We start from the raw sequence: 8,954 nt of genomic DNA, 5'->3' as shown, positions 1-8,954 counted from the left end.
CATTTCGAGCAAAATTAATTGAGATTTTCATTTATAGTTCGACTTTTCAGTTGTTAACCTGTTATGAATGAAAGTTCTCTTTTACCTTGAAGTTTTTCTTTTAAAAATAGATATTATATTTCAAAATGCATTGGATCAAGCACTGGGCAAAGTTTATGTGATTCAGCTCATCATGTACACAAAAATAATCTCTTATTTCTCATTTCTAGACCAGTAGCATATTGTAATACGTAACTAAACTAAACTCTCTTTACAATATATTTTTCATTTCGAGCAAAATTAATTGAGATTTTCATTTATAGTTCGACTTTTCAGTTGTTAACCTGTTATGAATGAAAGTTCTCTTTTACCTTGAAGTTTTTCTTTTAAAAATAGATATTATATTTCAAAATGCATTGGATCAAGCACTGGGCAAAGTTTATGTGATTCAGCTCATCATGTACACAAAAAATAATCTCTTATTTCTCATTTCTAGACCAGTAGCATATTGTAATACGTAACTAAACTAAACTCTCTTTACAATATATTTTTCATTTCGAGCAAAATTAATTGAGATTTTCATTTATAGTTCGACTTTTCAGTTGTTAACCTGTTATGAATGAAAGTTCTCTTTTACCTTGAAGTTTTTCTTTTAAAAATAGATATTATATTTCAAAATGCATTGGATCAAGCACTGGGCAAAGTTTATGTGATTCAGCTCATCATGTACACAAAAAATAATCTCTTATTTCTCATTTCTAGACCAGTAGCATATTGTAATACGTAACTAAACTAAACTCTCTTTACAATATATTTTTCATTTCGAGCAAAATTAATTGAGATTTTCATTTATAGTTCGACTTTTCAGTTGTTAACCTGTTATGAATGAAAGTTCTCTTTTACCTTGAAGTTTTTCTTTAAAAATAGATATTATATTTCAAAATGCATTGGATCAAGCACTGGGCAAAGTTTATGTGATTCAGCTCATCATGTACACAAAAAATAATCTCTTATTTCTCATTTCTAGACCAGTAGCATATTGTAATACGTAACTAAACTAAACTCTCTTTACAATATATTTTTCATTTCGAGCAAAATTAATTGAGATTTTCATTTATAGTTCGACTTTTCAGTTGTTAACCTGTTATGAATGAAAGTTCTCTTTTACCTTGAAGTTTTTCTTTTAAAAATAGATATTATATTTCAAAATGCATTGGATCAAGCACTGGGCAAAGTTTATGTGATTCAGCTCATCATGTACACAAAAAATAATCTCTTATTTCTCATTTCTAGACCAGTAGCATATTGTGATACGTAACTACCTTAACTCTCTTTACAATATATTTTTCATTTGGAGCAAAATTAATTGAGATTTTCATTTATAGTTCATCGTAAAGGTTGCTGAAGCATCAAAGGAAGAGTTTCCTAAGGCAAACAATGTGGTTCAAAAGGATGTTTACGTCGACGATTGTCTGACTGGTGCACCTGATCACAAAGAGCTCACAAACTTGCTGACGAGATAGAATTGTCACTCAATCGTGGTGGATATGAATTGAAAGGCGTGGCATTTTTTGGAGAAGACCCCCCCCCCCACCACTGCTTACCGAAGATGGGACGATCATCCACAGCCGGTTTGTAGCTAATCAGTTTTCGTTCAACATCGGAGAGATGAACTTTGCTAAGAAGATACGTGTTAAAAAACCTTTAAAGTCGTCCCAGAGAGACTTACAAGGAGAATCAAAATTGATCTCCAGAAATTCGTTCATTTGAAGCTGGATTGGGATAACAAGATTCCTGACAATATTCGAGAAATTTGGGAGAACAACTTCGAAACAATCCAAGAAATTGGTGACCTTCATTGATTAAAGGATTGATTGTTTCTCCTTCATTGGCTCAATAACGATGAAAAACCCCTTAAGACTTTGTTCAGAAATCAAGTAAACAAAATCAACAGACTCACTTTAAAGGATCAATGGTTCTATGCGTGACATGATTGGTGATCTGGGGACGAGCAGAGGGGTAACCATCTAAGATCCATGAATGGATGACTTAAGACGTCGGAGAAGAATTTTTAAACAAGACAGACAAGGACCTTCGACTCAGCCAAAAGAGCATTGTAGAAGTTAAAAAAGAAAGACAATATCAAGTAAATCACATTTAATTGTTAGTAGCTGTCTAAGAAAGATATCAATATTCCAATTACGTATTCGACCCCGATCACAGAGATTTCAGCTCAGTCATTCGTTTGGGTTTCCTAGGTTACGTAATCCGATATATCAACATCTTAAGATCGAAGCAACGAGCTCCTTCGGCCAATCTTACAGAGCCTTCCTTACACATCTGGAAATCAAACAGGTAGAGACGTACTTCTTCAAGAAAGCCACTGCTGAAATCATTCAATCCATTCCACCCAAAAAATACGAACCAATCGGTGTAAACAAAGATGGTATCTTGTACCATCAAACCAGGTCACAACCATCGGTAAATTCACTGAAGCAATGCTGGATTTATCTACAACATCATTCTGTGTTCAACTCGTGGATCGTTATTAACCTATCGCCTTCAGGATCATATCAGATGTTCATTGGAACAGGCGTGTCTCGAAACATTCAGGAGTGGAAACCACTTTACGTGAAGTCAACAAAAGGCTTATATCAATGACGGAAGAAATACTGTCAAAATCATCTTGAGGAGATGTCAAAGATGCAAGTCCCTTGAAAAAATCAATTCAAGTTTCAATGGATCAATGGATCCAATACCTCAATCAAGAATCAATTGAAGTGAAGCTTCAAAACGATTGCGTAAAGTAATTTTGTGAAACCTCTGTTCGAGATTTGGTTCTCATTCATTCAGTAAATGATTGCGATCTAATGAAGGACATTGTATGAAATGTCCCAAACTGTTGATACTGGTTTTACCTGACTGGAGAAAATTTTGTTGGTCTTGGCTGGGAGTGTAATGCGAGCTTGGTGGCTCTGATGTATTTTTAGTAAATTTTCAGTAAAACCAAAACATCTCAGTCCCTAACCTCAGTATCTCTTTTCACAATCTTCTGTTTCCATGGTTTCAATAACTTTTCAATGCTTTGCGTTTTATTAGCTTCTGTTTTCATTTACTTTTTTTACGCATTTCATTTTATTTTCAATACGTGTGTTGTCATTATTTTTCTATTGTTTCATTATGTTATCTTTTGTTCATTTTTTGTCCGTTTTTTTTTATCAAAATCGAGACACTTTTTCAAGGAGCTCACTTGTTCCTTACTAAGAGTTAATGTGAGGTTCAAAGTAAGAAAACTTTTACAAATTGTGTCAAAGTCATGGAATTCAATTTTTGATTATTTTTTGTCATTTTTGCTTCTCACTCGTTTTTTCGTGTTTTTACACCAGCCAATTGGGCACAGGCATCGTGATTAGTTTATGAAATTTTTGAAATTTACATTTTTTTTACATTTTTACGGAGGAATTTCTAGCCAATTTTTCCTACAGTACCGTAGGTCGGGGAAACTTCGGAACAAAATCTTTCACAAGTTATTACTTCGCGAGGATTTAACATTTTCCCGTACTCTTGTCTCCTGATTAAACGGGGAGCGGGGTCCGAACAAGCACGGGGTAGAAAAATTTTCTAAATTCTAATAAGCGGGTGGGGGCTGGAATAAGAAGGGGGTAATTTGAAGACAGAATTTTTTTTAACTGATATCAATTTCAACAACAAAAAAGAAACTTTAGCAAATGAACACTTTTCTTCGCGAGTATAAACTTTCGCGAATTGCCCTCTCAAGAATTTTCAAAGACATTTACTTTCGCGAAACAGGCTAAAATTCGCGAAAATCGCGAAAGTTTCTGCTCGCGAAAGTTTGTACGCCTAAGGTACTTTTTTCTTCCCAGCTTAGAAATAAAGTAAACTACAATATTTTACCATCTTCCTAATGAAAACGATGAAAAGAGGTATTCCATGTTATGTTAAACTTTATTTCGTTAAAAAATATTCATTCCTCAATCTTTAACAGTCGAGTACTGAGCGATCTTTTCAAGTCATCTCTATACAAAAAAGAAAAGCAAAAAGACTTATCGAATGAGAATATCATAATGTTCCACCGCCTAGTAACTTGTGTTGTGAATCCATCAGAGCAATTAAAATAGTAGAAATCGTCAAATCCCACGACATCTAAAAACTCGAGAACACGCAAGTGAATTACCTGCATCATTCATTGATTTTGCAACGGTATAAATTGAGACTTGAAAATGTTATTATCACTTAGTATTTTGATGGCTGCAGAAGAGATGCTTCGAATATTTAATTGACATAATTAGCGAGGTTAGATATGATTTCGTCAAAGGGTCTTAAATGCGAATGATAAAGTGCGCGGGATGAGATAAAAGCTGAATTTGACGAAGGCGTAGAAATCTTAAACGCAACCAAATTTGGCGCGAAATTATCTATACGAGTTTACGAAATTACTTTAGGCGTAAAAACTTTCGTGAGCAAACTTTCGCGAGGTCGAAAAATCGCGAAATTTGCGACATTTACTGTCGCGAATTTGAGGAAAAAATGTTTTTTGTGATCATAAACTTACGCGAGTCTTTGGATAAAAATGACAATTGTCGAATAAAAATTGCCTTTAAAGTGAAAAATATTTCCTAAAAATGCTAAAAACGCTGGCTCTTCGACATTGATCAAAAAGGCATACGCGAGCATAAACTTTCGCGAATAGCCCTGTTAAGAATTTTCAAAGACATTTGCTTTCGTGAACAAGACCAAAACTCGCGAAATTGGCGAAAGTTTCAGCTCGCGAAAGTTTGTACGCCCAAAGTATTTTGTTTGACTGGACAAAATCTGATAACCGTAATCGTAGATTATAAGTTATATCTTTGTAGCATCATAACTTAGCCGTCCGCAGTAGTATGTATGTAATACTTTGCTACCTTTTCGAATGTTGGAGGGAAGCCCTCCGATTGTGATCTTGACGTTCTTTCTAAAGTTAAACTCTACGCATTAGGGTCCCAAAACTTGAAAGACTTCTTTTTTATGAAACTCAATCACTTTTCGGGTGGTAGATATACCTTTCTTTTGCGAAAACATTCTACTCACAAAAATCGGAGTTTAGCTTTTCTATTCTTACATAAATTGTTCTGATTTATTCCAAAGCCAAACAGCCGACCCGCTTATTGCGGGTCACCCTTACTGCGTACCTATCGCCACAGACCCCCTTGACCCCTCCTCGCTGCTGGAAGGTTTATCTAAATTTCGCCTTATTTGCCATTTGGGGAAAATACCCTAAATTTTTTAGCCCAACTGGTGTTGACATCTCAATTGAAAATTCAATAGAATAAAATGCACTTCAAAACCATTCCGACCTTTTAGACTTCGATAGATATCTTCATCACAATAAGGGAAGAAGTTCCACCGGTACTGTAAGACAGTGGTGCTCAAGGGAATGAGGAAACTTTCAGTTCACATTAAGAAAAAACAAAGATAGCAATCCAGAAAAATCACACACACGTTTTTTCTTATAATTAGGGGTAAATTTTTACCTAGGCTACTTGGCTGTTCTTAATTTTTGAAATTTTCAGGTTTAAATGTTTTTAAAGTGTTCTATTGGTAAAATGACTTACTTGTAATTCTTTTTTCAATCCTTTATGAATAACAGTTTGACGGGAAAAAATATAATAGCTGTGTATAACGATGTTTATTAATCTATCTTCTTGATTCGGTCTTTGTCTTATCTAATTGGTTCTTTTTCAATCTTTAAAATCCCACTAAGGGTCGTAAAAATCACAAAAATCTAATTCTAGATCCTTTATTTCAGGGTCTTTCATTCCCTCTAAGGGTCAGTTTTAGTCCCTCCAAAGGTCAGTTTTAGTCCCTCCAAAGGTCAGTTTTAGTCCCTCCAAGGGTCAGTTTTAGTCCCTCCAAAGGTCAGTTTTAGTCACTGCAAAGGTCAGTTTTAGTCCCTCCAAGGTCAGTTTTAGTCCCATAAGGTCAGTTTTAGTCCCTCCAAGGGTCAGTTTTAGTCCCTGCAAAGGTCAGTCTTAGTTCCTCCAAGGTCAGTTTTATTCCCTCCAAAGGTCAGTTTTAGTCCCTCCAAAGGTCAGTTTTAGTCCCTCCAAAGGTCAGTTTTAGTCCCTCCAAAGGTCAGTTTTAGTCCCTCCAAGGGTCAGTTTTAGTCCCTCCAAAGGTCAGTTTTAGTCACTGCAAAGGTCAGTTTTAGTCCCTCCAAGGTCAGTTTTAGTCCCTCCAAAGGTCAGTTTTAGTCCCTCAAAAGGTCAGTTTTAGTCCCTCCAAAGGTCAGTTTTAGTCCCTCCAAGGGTCAGTTTTAGTCCCTCCAAGGGTCAGTTTTAGTCCCTCCAAGGGTCAGTTTTAGTCCCTCCAAGGGTCAGTTTTAGTCCCTCCAAAGGTCAGTTTTAGTCCCTCCAAAGGTCAGTTTTAGTCCCTGCAAAGGTCAGTTTTAGTCCCTCCAAAGGTCAGTTTTATTCCCTCCAAGGGTCGGTTTTAGTCCCTGCAAGGGCCCTATAGCCAAATGTTGGGCGGCACATACCCATCATCTCACAAACTTAGTACCCACAAGGAGATGATCCTTAAACTGTTCTCAATTTGTTCTTATGTTTTGCCAAATCTTCAGCTTCGTGCTCTCATAAAATTGTTCTAATAAAAAAATGGTTTAGACAACAAACAATAACAAAGACGTTGATCAGTCTCAAATATAGACCAGACCCCATTATTCGAACAGTTCGAAAATCGAACTACTCGAACTTACTCGAACACTTAAAGTTCGAGTTCGAGCTGACACGATATAATCCAACTACTTGGTTAAGCGCCCGACCAAAATCTGTACAGGAGTACACCAAATCAACATCCAGGAAGTAGCTTCTTAAAGGCAAAAGAAGCTGTCTTCCAAATCGAATTGATATACGGTGCGCGCGACAAACGCCTTGTGTTGCCTTTGTCCACTCACATGACACGTTCAAAAATGTTGTGTTCAATGTTTGGAAATTTGACACCCGTTGGAGGTTACACCCATTTGGCTACATGGATCAACAAGGCCACGCAGGCTGTGCCAGTCATACCGGATGTTGACATGACATATGCTGCGGACAACCTCCAAATCATTGGCAAAAATTTGCATCTAGAAGCCAATTCAACGCCGGTCAGTGTCATCACAAATCACCTTTAAACATACTTCGTGCTGGCACCAATCTCCAGTTTAATGACACGTATCATTCGCGGTCTGGTTCCCCAAAAGATCGGTCGTAAAGGACATTCCAATAACACCATACGAAGAGAGTGTGTATAGAGCACTGCGTTTGGAATTCGTTGAAACGAGATTCAAACGTTTTAACGAAAGCAGAGAAACAAACGATCCGTTGAAAATTGAGCTGGTCTGATCAAACACTCACGCACAGTCAAATACTGCACGGCATGTTATTGTGAAAATGACAAAGATTTCTTGGTTTGTAATAATTTTCTCTGTATATTATTTTAGTTTGTAAATTGTGTAAAATTACTGTAATCAGATTAATTTTAGGAAGTTTTTACAAGCCTAAAATTTTGGAAAATTTGGTAATTTTTTTTATTTGGTGTCTTGAAGAATGTCGCTTGAATTTAACTTACTGATCATAATTCTATAGCCCTCTTCTACTATATTTTATAGGGTGGAGTTGATGCGTTTACGTTTTGTAGAAACATCACTGTTGTGAAGGAGTTCGACTGGATTATTCCACTAGCTGGGGTTCAACATTTGCAAGGCTTTCTTCAAACTTAATTGGTAGGTACTTATTACTATGTCGCTTAATAAAATTCAGTCTCTCGCAAAGGTAAATTATCTCCTACAAAGTCAACTCCGAAAATTCGATGTGGGTAATGATTCGTTTTAGTATGGGTTTAGGCCGTTGGTCACATCATAGGCAAACGAGAACACGGTGGCCAGCCAGGTACCCCAATCTTTTCTTCTTGTACGATCCACTGAATCAATGAAATTTAATACGCTTAACAAATAGGCTCCACTTATGGTCTTTTTGTTTCATTTCTGTGCAATTCGGACCTCATGTGGGTACGCTGCAAAATTGTCTCGTTAGATATTTGGTCTACGCATTTGTGACGAATTGGGTTTCAAAATGGACAACGCGTTGAATATGATGTTCAAATGCAAAGATCACCACAAGACGTGGCCGCTCCTGGTGTCAATTCTCTTCGCTTTTCTTGACAAATCGATAGTATCATTCAAAGCTACAGACCCAGGAGAGGCAACGTCTTCCAATTACATGAAGTGGCTAACCGAGCAGACGGACAACCAACGCCATATAGCGTCCATGGTTCAGTGTTATATTGTTCCGATTGTTGATGGAAAGGAAACTGAAGGTTTGATATTCCAATGATGAATTTGAATTTTTTGCGTGTCAGGGTCTTTTGTTGTTGTGAAGTAAGGAAAATTAAGAATTTATTGCCTTAGTAAGCTAGATGAATACATAGACTAAACATTAAGCTTACTAGAGATACATCTTCATTTTGTAGGAGTTTCGTTGGCATTGTAAAAACTAATCACCTTGTTCGCTGTACGAGACCATCCCTTCTATCAGAAGATAGCAATGACAAAAGAAGTGAAGGAACTCTACATCATCAATATGGCTGGCAGCATATTTGGTAACACTGACTCAGCACAAGGAGGTAAATATTCATTATATGAAACTGAAAGAAATGTCTTCATTTTTAACATCGAAATAAGAATACAACTCTCTTCAAAAAAATATACTATAGGTTAAAATACTGTAACATAACGCTACTTGAGCCACTTCAATAATAGTCCGGGAGCTGGGGGAGGTCAACTATGACAGTCGTAGAGGCACGTGCAAACATATATCATCATGCAGCACTATGCCTGAAGTTTGCGAATTTACTTGTTTGCCGTCCGAAATTTTCTTGTGGATGTCTATTTTACGGACCGGAATGCGAAAATAGCAATATTTTTTTGACGTCAATTG

The 8,954-nt window shown here is 36.5% G+C and overlaps 1 long non-coding RNA gene across 1 annotated transcript; it reads left to right on the top strand.

Moving 5' to 3' along the window:
- The first annotated feature begins 7,257 nt into the window (after positions 1 to 7,257).
- Positions 7,258 to 8,328, top strand: LOC136803655 (uncharacterized). The gene is made up of 3 exons (XR_010846178.1): positions 7,258 to 7,426; positions 7,628 to 7,741; positions 8,052 to 8,328. It is a non-coding gene; the product is annotated as an uncharacterized lncRNA (long non-coding RNA).
- The last annotated feature ends 626 nt before the right edge of the window (positions 8,329 to 8,954 follow it).

This window comes from Clytia hemisphaerica, unplaced genomic scaffold, assembly GCF_902728285.1.
Source record: "Clytia hemisphaerica strain Z4C2 unplaced genomic scaffold, Clytia hemisphaerica genome assembly, whole genome shotgun sequence".
Classification (NCBI taxonomy): Eukaryota; Metazoa; Cnidaria; class Hydrozoa; order Leptothecata; family Clytiidae; genus Clytia; species Clytia hemisphaerica.
Note: the sequence above shows the minus strand (reverse complement) of the source record. Positions and strands in the feature narration are given on the sequence as shown.